At 60.7% G+C, this 11,012-nt stretch overlaps 1 protein-coding gene across 10 annotated transcripts in view; it reads right to left on the reverse strand.

Moving 5' to 3' along the window:
- ATP2B3 (ATPase plasma membrane Ca2+ transporting 3) overlaps positions 1-7,494 on the reverse strand; it is a 67,334-nt gene extending 59,840 nt beyond the window's left edge. For 7 of the 10 annotated variants that reach the window (XM_067723713.1, XM_067723707.1, XM_067723706.1 and 4 more), the window contains exon 1: positions 7,291-7,493. The gene's annotated coding sequence lies outside the window, so the exon portion shown is untranslated. Of the gene's footprint in view, positions 1-7,290 lie in introns of all 10 variants that reach the window. The other 3 variants (XM_067723705.1, XM_067723701.1, XM_067723702.1) reach the window with 1 other exon arrangement.
- Between the last annotated feature and the right edge of the window lie 3,518 nt (positions 7,495-11,012).

The following is an 11,012-nucleotide window of genomic DNA, read 5'->3' on the forward strand; positions in this document are numbered from 1 at the left end:
CAAATCCAGAAGTATTTCCAGCGAACCTCTGAGAAGACACGACAAAGCTCCGCAGGCCCACGGTGTGCCCAGGAGGGAGTGGGGGTCATGCAGAGGCAGGAGGGCCCCTGTCACGCAGGAATGCCTCAATGACAACAACGCAGGGTCCGAGTCCCGTCCCCGCATGCCCCTGCTGATTGCAGCCCAGTGAGGCCGAGAGCCAGGAAGGGGGTGGGGGACGATGGGGGATAAGATGGGGGGCGGGCCTGCCGCCACGTGCAACGCGATGGAAGTGCTGCCCCCGTGCCACCCGCAGGCGCAGCCACGTGGGCCCCTCTGGGGGCCGCCAGGGCAGGGGTCCTGGGCAGCAGCCCTCTGGCCGCACGGATGGATGGCAGGGTTGGAGGGACTCTCGCTCCGCTCCGCTCCGCGGGACAGAGGTGTCCGCGAGAAAGAGCCGGGCCACCGGCCGTGGCGCTGCGGGCCGTGCAGCCAGGGGCCCAGGAGGGAGGGATCAGGTGGGCTGGGGGGCGCCCAGGATGGCCGGCGCCTGCGTCCCAGCCCCTCCCTCCGGGCCTGCTGTGGGCACTGGGCCACATCAGGTGGGAGCCTCCCTCGGCGGCAGGGCCGCCTGCTCGCAGGGCAGCACTCGGGAACCCAGCACCGAGGGGACCGGACCGCCCGGCCCCGGGCCACGTGCCTCCCTCCCTGGCCCCTGGCTCCAAACCAAGATGGGACGCTTTGCCCAGCTTCTTCCAGGAGGAACAGAGCTGAGGCCCAGAAGTGGGGAGGGGGTGCCAGGGAAGGTTCCCCCGGGCCTGGCGTGGCAGGTGGAGGCCCGCTCACGGCGGGGAAGCGGGCGCCTGGCCCTCCCCACGCTGTGCACCGCCGCCGCCGAGGGCGCCCAGCGCTTGCGGTCGGGGGCTGGTCCTTTCGCGGAGAAGGGCCCTCCCTGCGCAGTGGCCACCATCGTGCCCAGTGATCGTGTGCACAGACGTTCGGCAGGGAGGCCACCACCGCTCCCCGGTCTGGGGTTTGTGTCGGGACGCGGGTGTGCCGGGATTACCGGCGTCCCGTGGTCCGGGGGGCTGAGGACGTTCCCAGGCCAGTGGAGAAGAAGTGCTCGCAGCGGCCCGGTGGCATCCACCTTCGTTCAGGGCCGGCCAGAGAGGTGACTCCAAAGCACAGCACGAGGACCAAGGCCCCGCGCTCCGAGGTCCCCCGCGGCCGGGACGGAGATGGCCGGCAGTGACGCCTGCGTCTCCCTGCCCCTCCCTTGGTTGCCGGCTTTGTTCTCCCGCCTCTTAATCAGGAGGGTCTGGCGATCCTGGGCTGTCTGGCCATCCTGAGCCGTGGGCCTTTGCTCTGATCACGTTCTCCTGCCCACACCCGCCTCCCCTGTGTCCCTCTGTGAGGAAAACCAACAGCGTCTGCGGAGAGCCAGGCACCACCCGAGTCCGCAGAGAAGCACCCGCTGCTCCGGACTCTAAAAAGGTGCAGAGAATGAGAGCTTGATTTGGGGGACCGGACAAGTGGCTCTAAAGTTCAGGGGACAAGAAGAGCAAAGGAGTTTTGTTTTGCTTTAAGATAACTGACGTGGGACCTGCAGGCCAGGTATCAAAAGATCCAGGGTGTGGGCAGTTACCAGTGTGGGAGCCCACGCCCGAGTCCACAAGATGGGACAGACAGCCCAGAGACAGGCCTTACCACACATCAGGATCACACGTTAACCAGGGGACAAAAGGTTTCATAAAAGAAACAGGGATGATGGGTTACAGCTTGAGAACCTTACCTCATACTATTCCCCAACACAAATTGTTTTTGGATAAACAGGGCTTGGCAAATTCCGGCCTCGGGGCCAAATCTGGCAGCCAAGTGTTTTTGTGAATAAAGTCTTATCGGTACACAGCCATGGTCAGGACAGAGACCTTGTGGTTTGCCAGGTGGAAAATATATAGTATCTGACCCTTTGCAGAAAAAGTTTGCCCACCCCTGGATTAAAGAGTTAAACATCTTAAAACTGCAGCTACGTATATGCTCGCTCACACACACGCAGACACATGGCCAACCCAGAGGTGGGAAGTTCTCAGATTTCTCCAAGGGACTGTGTAAGCCTGGAAGCGATGGAAGAAATCACAAAAAAAGTGTGAGATACAAAGTGTTAACCTTTTGCATGAAAAAATGAAAAGGCAATGAATGAAGAGGATTTAAAATTATTTGCAACAAGTATGCTAAACTGTCACTATGTTTCATGGATAAAGTTTATTCAGACCCACAAGAGGAAACACTTGGACCTCCACAAAGAAAGGAGAGGAACTGAACAAGAAGAGATACAATTAATAAACGTGTAGAAAACTGCTCACCGTCAGGAACAATTCAAGAACTAGAAACTGAAGTAGATACTCTGGAGCTAGATATTTATGCCGGGTTGTTTGATTACAATGGCTAACGCTGGCAAGGCTGCAGCGAGCCAGCCCTTCAGACGCCCAGAAAAGCCCTTTGGCAGAGTGAGCTTCCGTCTGGGCACTCTCTCCTCAGGACAGAACGAGTCACCCACCGAGATGCTCTGGAGATGCCTGGATCTCCACGAATAGCCAAATAATTAAGTGAATTACAATCTCTTGAGAGAATATTATTCAGCCATTAAAAATTGTAATTACAGCCCCGAGGACCGCCCTGATACATCCTGGGTGCTCGGTAAACAGCTGTCAAATGAGCCAACGATCATGTTCTTTATTTTCGTAATAAGTACTTACTGCTTCATAATCTTCAAAAAATTAAGCCGTATCCATTTTGAAAAAAATCATTTAGAAAGGGATTACATTAATAAAGAAAATGCTTGTGTGAAGTAAAAAATAGATTACACAATTGTGCCCATGGTATAATTACAGTAATGTAAAAATAAATAGAAAAAATAAATAGCAAAGAAAACGGAGCAGAGACGCGTCCAGTGAAACGGGACACACTGACTGGTACTTTGGAGACAGGATGAGGGGGGTGGGGTGTTCCTATATCTTCTACGTCTCAGCATTTCATGAATTTTCTGTAAAGAGCATGCATGTTAAGAGCACCATTTTTAAATGAAAGAAGTAAACGTTATTTTAAAGAAACGCCCAAGAGCCTCCCCCTGTCTGCAGACCTGCCCCATGAGCAGGCACCTGGGCTGGCCCTTGGCGAGCGTGGCAGAGCCCCCCAGACTCTCCAGGTGCGGACAGGCTGCCTGGAGGCGTCCACAACCTCTTTACCGGCTCCCTTTCAAGGAGCCACTGGGGGCGCAGGCTTGGGAGTGGCCTCAGGGTCCCTGTGAGGACTTGGTCTGCATTGGCTCTAAAGCGGCACGGGGTGACAGAACGTTCTGGAATGACGGAAGCATTCTCTACGTGTGGCTGCTGAACACTTGAAACGTGGTGTGTGGGCGAGGGGCGGCATTTTCAACTTTGCTTAGTTTTCGTTCAGTCGCCACTTGTGGCTAGTGGCTACCACGTGGAACCTCACAACGGAAGCAGGCGCCTCGGGACTGCGGATGCAGGACAGAACTTCTCATTTGAATAAAAGGCTTCCCCTTTACTGAGGAGCCACCTACAGAACACTGAGGCAGGCCCAGAACCCCGTTACATAAGGTGCTCCCCAAGGACACTGGCCACAGCACCCCCCTCACACAACTCTGATTTGGACCCAAGTTTCCGGAAACCTCTTGTGCTCCAAGATCCCTGCCAGCCCTCGGAGGCGGGACTCAGGGGAAGCCTCCAGCCCTTCCCCCCACCTGAGCCTTTCCCCCTCGCCCTGTGGCTCTGGTGTGGGTGCTGCCATCTACTCGGCACGTGAACTTGGCCTCATCCCCTCTTCCCAACCTTGGGCAGTCTGGGAGGCCCAGCCTCCGCTCCTCCAGTGGAGAGTCTCTGTCTTCTGTCCTGGTGGCATGTGGGCTCAGACCCTGCTCTCCAGGTGGCGCTCCCAGGCCCACTTCCAGCACCTCCCACCCAACAGAAGGTGCCCAGGCAGGGGAGGGCTTTCCAGCCGGGCACCACTTGGTCTGGCTTCCGCCAGCTTAGCCAGGGCAGGGCAGAGAGAAACAGCCAGGAGCTGGGGTCCTAGGTAAAGAAGTGGCCTTCTGGGAAAGGGTGGGGGTGAAGTGGGGAGGAGACATCTGCACGGTCCAGGTGTCTGCCTGCTGTGCCCGGCGAAGTTCACAGCCGGAGCCTGGCTCCCGGGCCCATCTCAGAGACGGCAGTGGTGAGGCGCCCAGGCAGCACGCCCTGCGCTAGACTGAAGCATCTGCCTTTGGCGCCACAGCCCAGGTCTCCACCTAGCAGCAGACATGTACTCACCTTCGTAGAGGCGCCCTGGACGGGTCACGGGGAAGGCTTACTGAAGGGCCTCAAATGTACGGTTTGTCTGTTTCTCTCAGTGGGTAGATGGGGGGCCCAGGAGGCTCAGCTTCTGACCTGCAGGGTCTTCCCAGGACTGGAAGTGCCCTTGACAATCGGCTCACTCATAGAATGTGCCATTCTGCTGAGTTCAGCACAGACTTCCAGAGGCTCCGGAACCAGTGGCTACGCGCACAAATCAGACTCAGGAGCCTGACGGCCTGCCTTCCGATCTTGGTTTTACCCCCTACTGGCTGTGTGACCTTGGGCAAGTTGCCTAACCTCTCTGGGCCTCGGTCGCCTCATCTGCAAAACGGGGACAGTAACAGCCATTGCTTCATTTGTTTGTTTCGTTGAAGTGAGAGAATGTCTGTGAAGCACTGAAAACAGTGTCTGTCACAAACTATTATCACTGTCACTACTGACATTATTTGAGGTGCTGGTAACCTCTGACAGAGACAGCAGCCATCAATTAAATATACACATCCTCAGTTTAAGAACAGAAGGGAGCGTAGTGGGCAAAGCCCACATACGTGCTGACAACTCTGTAAGGTGGGAGGAGGAAGCTGGGCCTGGCGTCGACGGCTTCGAGAGTCCCAGCCGAAGCTCGGCTCTCAAAGTCCCCAGGCGCCCAGGACACTCTCATCTTGCTCACCAAGAAGGCCAGGGTCCCTCTCTAAAAGTCACACTGGGGGAGGGGGAGAGGGGCTGCAGCCGACCCCAGCACCCTCCGCTGCCACCTTGCGCCGGGAGAAGCTGTTCTGGGCTGGAGAGCGCTCACTGACTCACGGCCAACCTCCCCGCGTTCGCAAATGATTCAACGTCTGGAGCTCCAGCTCCGAACCCTGAAATGTCAGCGGAGTCCGCCGAGGCCCGGAGCGCGAAAGGGACTCAGACAAGGTCACAAAGACCATGAGGCCCAGAGCTGGCAGCAACCGGGTGCTCTCCGCCACCTTCTTTGCCCCTCGGGGGCCTGCTGCAGCGTCCCTGCCGGCCGCCCGCCTGGCGCTGTAGCTCCCCCCAGCGCGCTCTTAGCCTCCGGGGCTTCCTTCCCCGAAGGACTGGCTTTCCTTCTGGCTCTGCACAAAGCCCCCTCCCACGCCGCCCCAGTTCCATCTGCCTGCGTTCCCCCCTCCCCCCAACTTCTGTGCCAGAGACGCCTGCCCCTTCGATCAGACCACGTGGCGGCACTAGGCATGGACCAGGTTGGTCTGATCCAGACTGGCTGTGTCCATGGCCCTCCCTCTCCTCGAGGCAAGCAGCAGGGACAATCCAGGCCCCCAGCCCCCTCCACACGGCTCTCCAGGGGCTGGCTCCACCCTTGGACCCTCTGCTAAGCCTCAGCTGAGGCCCTCCGGGGCCCGATCAGCCCCCCAGCCCTCCCCTCTGCAGGCCAGAGCAGGCAGGGGGTTCCCACTGCCCAGGTCTGCAGCCCAGCTCCCCTCTCGTGACTCATGTGTCCTTAGTCTCCTTGGCTGTGAAAGGGGGTGATGGAAACAGTGGCGTAGCTTGGGAGACTCGGCCAGAGGGTCTAGAAACCTGCTTAGAACTGTGCCAGGACGTGTGGGACGTGCTCCCCCCACGAGGCCCGTGAGAGTGTCCCCAGCCAGCCCCCCAGCCAGCCAACGCAGGGCCGAGTCCCTTCCTTTCTTGGGGCCTCAATTTCCCTGTCTGAAAAATGGGGACAAAACCCCAGGCCTTGCCTCCCTCGCCGGGTGATTCTGCAAGTTCAGTGAGGTCAAGGTTGTGAATGTGCCACACAGAAACCTATGCCCACTCTGGGCCAGGCCTGTGCTGGGCACCCAAGCAATGCTCACAGACTAGCGAGGGGTGACTGTGGCGGGTAGGGAGTGGACAGAGCTGGTGGGCAAATGAGGCGGACTGGGTTGGCTGGGGTCAGGCTGGACTTGACCCTGTGGCTGGCAGGGACCCACCTGAGGTCAGGGGCCCAACGGCCTCACCTTTGGAATACCGAGTGGCCCCCTCCCCCCTCCCCCCAGCCCCAGGAATGTCAGGTGCCTAGTTGAGGGAGGCGGCCCTGCCCTGCCCCTTCTGGGAGCCTTTACACACTCTCTCCCAACCCCTCACCAGACCCTCGCCCTGGGCTCTCCAAGGCTCCCTCTGGTCCTGCCCTGCCCCATGCCGTGCCCCCGCCCCTCTCCTGGCCAGGCGTTAAGCCCCAAAGGGACCAGTAGAAGGAAGGAGACCAGGTCTGAGGAGAGAATCAGATAGTCCAAGGGGGAGACCCAGGGCTCCCTCCTCTGGGAGATGCCACACCAGCGCTCCAAATTCCAGAATCCTAAACCCCTGAGAAAACTGAGGACCCGACCCGGAGAAGCCATCTGGCCAAGGTCACACAAGGGAGGAGGGGGGGACAGCTGTGCGCAGAGGGATGGGGAAGGAGTTACCCAAGTGTGGCCGAGTCTGCTTGCCGTCGGCATGCCGGTGGCGGGGCCGGGCAGCTGTGTGGGCGTGCAGGGGACAGTGCGGGAACGTGTGAGGGGTTCTCAGACTGTGTGTGTCCGGGAAGGATGACACAGTGTGAGGAAGCGGGGCGGGGTGGGGGCGGAGGGGGTGCCAAGAGGCTCCGAGAACGTGCGTGCGCGAGGCCGGCTCCAGTCCAGGCCCTGAGCCCCCCGGCTGTGCCCGCCCCGGGACCCGCCCGCAGCCCCCGGCGGCCTTTCTCCCCAGACGCAGATGCGCGTGCGCGCAGGATGCGGGGCACAGGGTGCAGGGTGCGGGGCGCTGCCCGCTGGCCTGGGGACCCGGGGGTGACGCGCGGCCGCGGCGCCGCAAGGACACAGCAGGCCAGGCGCGGGGCGCAGGTGCAGCGGGCGGGGATCCGTGTCCCTCCACCTGCCTGCCGCGCCACCTGCCGGGCCGCCCTCCCCGCCCGCGCCCGCGCCCACCCCGGCAGCGCCCGAGCGCCCAGGGCACCACTTACCCGGTCATGGGCACGGCCGCCACCGCGGCCTCGGTTCCGGCGGGCGCTGTCGCTAGTCGCTGCGGGCGGACGCCCGGCGGACAACGATCCGCTCCAGGGACCGAAAGGCCCGGGCACCAGGCGGCCTGGCCGGCAGCGCGGGCGCGACCCTCCGCGGCGGGCGAGGGCTGCGGCCGAGTGCTCTCCACGCTCCGCACCGGCGGCGGCGGGCGACGCGGCGCGCTCGGCTTCAGCCGCAGCTCTGAGCGCGGAGGGAGGGAGGGAGGGAGGGAGGGAGCGAGAGGAGGGAGGGAGCGAGAGGGGGGAGGGAGCGAGAGGGGGGAGGAGAAGGAAGGGAGGAGGGAGCGGGCGCGGGGGGCGGCGCGCGGCGCGGGGGCCGCGGGGCTCCAGAGCCACGCGGCTCCCGAGCTACGCGCCCGGTGCGCGCCCTTCTCTCCCCCAGGACGCGCGGCGGTGCCCGCCCTTCTTGGCCTGGCGGTGACCCCGGAGGGCGCTGGCCAAGGGGGGTGGGGGTGGGCGCGGCTGGGTACTGGGGTGCCCTGGCACCGGGGAGCTCAGAGAAAGGGCACCGAGCAGGCAGGCTGCCGCTCCCTCTCCAAGCTGCCCCTGGGTCTGTCTCCTTGACAGTCAAACGGGGCGTGGAGCTGAGTTGCTGATTTGTAATGTGGGGTCCCTGCCCCCCTCTGACCCTCACCCCTGCCCCGTGGCCTCCGAGGGGCTGGTGATCCTCAGGAAACTGCCTGCTAGCAGTTGGGAGTAAGACATCTAAACACTTTTCCCGGAGGGTAGCTGGAGCTTGGGACAGGTTCTCAAAGTCAATGACCCCAAAAGGTTATCACACAAAGACCCTTATACAGGATGCAGAGATCCCGCACACAGGTGGACACACCCAGAAGCAGACACACAGGGACACACATTCGCAGACACAAGGGGAGACAGACACACAGACAAAACTCCAATGTGGAGAAGACCCCCGTATGCCCAAACACATGTAGGCACGTCCGTGGACAGAGGCCCGAGTGTGTGCCTGTGGACACCCAGTGGCCAGGCGGGAGCTGGCTGGCCGTGCCCCTGGTCCTTAAAGCCCCAAGCTGCCCAGCCCCAGGGACAGTGAGTGCCTCTGGACCTGGATCAGGCCCTGGCCCCCATCCGTGAGCAGCGAGCAGGAGAGCGAGGGGGTGGGAGCGGCACAGGACGGGGGCTGAGTGTGAGTGACAGGCCCGTGGTGCGTGTCACCAGTCCGGAGCAGGTAGGTAGAAGAGGCCTGGACACAGCCACTGATTGCTCCTTGGTGCGGACACACTCACACACGCTGACACACTCACACGTGCTGACACTCTCACAGTGCGGACACTCTCACACATGCTGACACTCTCACAGTGCTGACACTCTCACACGTGCTGACACTCTCACAGTGCTAACACACACGCTGACACACTCACACGTGCTGACACTCTCACAGTGCAGACACTCTCACACATGCTGACACTCTCACAGTGCTGACACACTCACACGTGCTGACACTCTCACAGTGCGGACACTCTCACAGTGCAGACACACTCACACACGCTGACACTCTCACAGTGCGGACACACTCACACGTGCTGACACTCTCACAGCGCGGACACACTCACACACGCTGACACACTCACAGTGCTGACACTCTCACAGTGCTGACACACACGCTGACACACTCTCACAGTGCGAACACACACATGCTGACACACTCACACGTGCTGACACACACGCTGACACACTCACATGTGCTGACACTCTCACAGTGCTGACACACATGCTGACACACTCACACGTGCTGACACACTCACAGTGCTGACACACGCTGACACACTCACACGTGCTGACACTCTCACACATGCTGACAACTCTCACACGTGCTGACACTCTCACACGTGCTGACACTCACACATGCTGACAACTCTCACACGTGCTGACACTCTCACAGTGCTGACACACACGCTGACACACTCACATGTGCTGACACACTCACACGTGCTGACACTCTCACAGTGCTGACACACACGCTGACACACTCACACGTGCTGACACTCTCACAGTGCTGACACTCACACATGCTGACACTCTCACACGTGCTGACACTCTCACAGTGCTGACACACTCACACATGCTGACACTCTCACACATGCTGACAACTCTCACACGTGCGGACACTCTCACACTTTCTGACACACTCACACGTGCTGACACTCTCACAGTGCTGACACTCTCACACATGCTGACACACTCACAGCCGGTGACACACGCTCACTCAGAACACTCCCTCCCCCCCACATGCTCAGTTACTCTCACACCTTTACACGCTCACTAGTCACACATAGTCACAAACTTGCACACACTTGTACACATTCAGTTATTCACACACTCACACTTCCTCACAGTTATTCACATTTATTCACACTCACACCCACTCTCACCCACCCAGTCACACTCACACCCTCCCACATGCCTCTCACACAGTTGTTCACACTCTCTCTCTCCCACACACACTTCGTTCATGCACGCTCACTCACGCACATGCTCCCCTTGCACTCCAACCCCGGCCGCTTTTCCTGGGACTTGCTCTCTGAGAGCCAGCTGGCTGTCCCGGTTGGTGGTTGGTTCTGACCCCCTCGGCCCCTCAGCAGCCCTGGAGCCGGGTGCTGACCCGGCAGCCTGGCACTGTTCTCCTGGCCACCCCTGTGCTCGGAGGGGAGCCAGCCCCCACCTGGAGCCGGTGGTCAAGCTGGGCCTGCACTGGGCTGGGTGATGGGGCGCCAGGGAAGAGGAGCCCCAGTCGGTGGGTCGCCTCCCGAGAGCCCTTCCCCCAGACTTGGACCCCCCTTCCTGGCCTCCCACGGGGGAACAGGCTTCCCTCGGGCAGGGGGTGAACCTTGGCCAGTAGCAAACACCAGCCTCTTAGCAGACATGTGTTGGCAGCTCTGGGAGGACAGAAGTGGTGGAGGAAGAAATGGGTGCTGAGAGGGGAGGCTTGGGAGTGGCTGAAGAGAAGAGAGAAGACTCACTTTTAGGACTGTGTCACTGTCTTCCCTCAGCGACCGGGGGACATATTATCACTCCTGGGGGCGGTGTTCATTTTACTGATGGCTGCTGTGCACACGGGGGCATTGGCACTGGCACGTGAAGTGCGTCCTGCTCCCAGAGCTCAGAGCCGGCTGCCTCTTCAGCCCTCACTGTTCTCCCCCTTCCCAAACTCTTTCTTTCCCAGGTCCTCGGCCACCACCTGTCCCCAGGCCCCTCCTCTCCGTGGGCCCTGCAGCTGTCGCCCCTCCCTTGCCCGGTTTCGCTCCTGCCACTTTTGGTGTGGCGGTCACCGTCTCCTCCGGGGACAGCAATCCTCAGTCCAGCCCTGAAATGGGAGCCCCTCTGGCTGGGCCCCGGGTCCCCCTCCTCTTCCCACTCTCTCCCTGGCTGAGATCACAGCCACCATCCCCTGGCTTCGGGGGCCACCAGCGTGCCTGGACCTCCAGGGCCAGTGGTCCCCTGCAGCCCAGGGAGGAGGGGCTGAAATGCCCCTGGAGAGACGTGCACATCCTACCCGCCCCCCCAGCCTGCACTGGGCTGGGACCCTGTGTGGAAATAGGGCCTTTGCAGATATAAGTTCAGGATCTTGAGATGGGGAGACGATCCTGGGTTATCTGGGCAGACCCCAGATGTAGTGATAAGTGTCCTTATAATAGGGAGGC

Source organism: Pseudorca crassidens, chromosome X (genome assembly GCF_039906515.1).
Source record: "Pseudorca crassidens isolate mPseCra1 chromosome X, mPseCra1.hap1, whole genome shotgun sequence".
NCBI lineage: Eukaryota > Metazoa > Chordata > Mammalia > Artiodactyla > Delphinidae > Pseudorca > Pseudorca crassidens.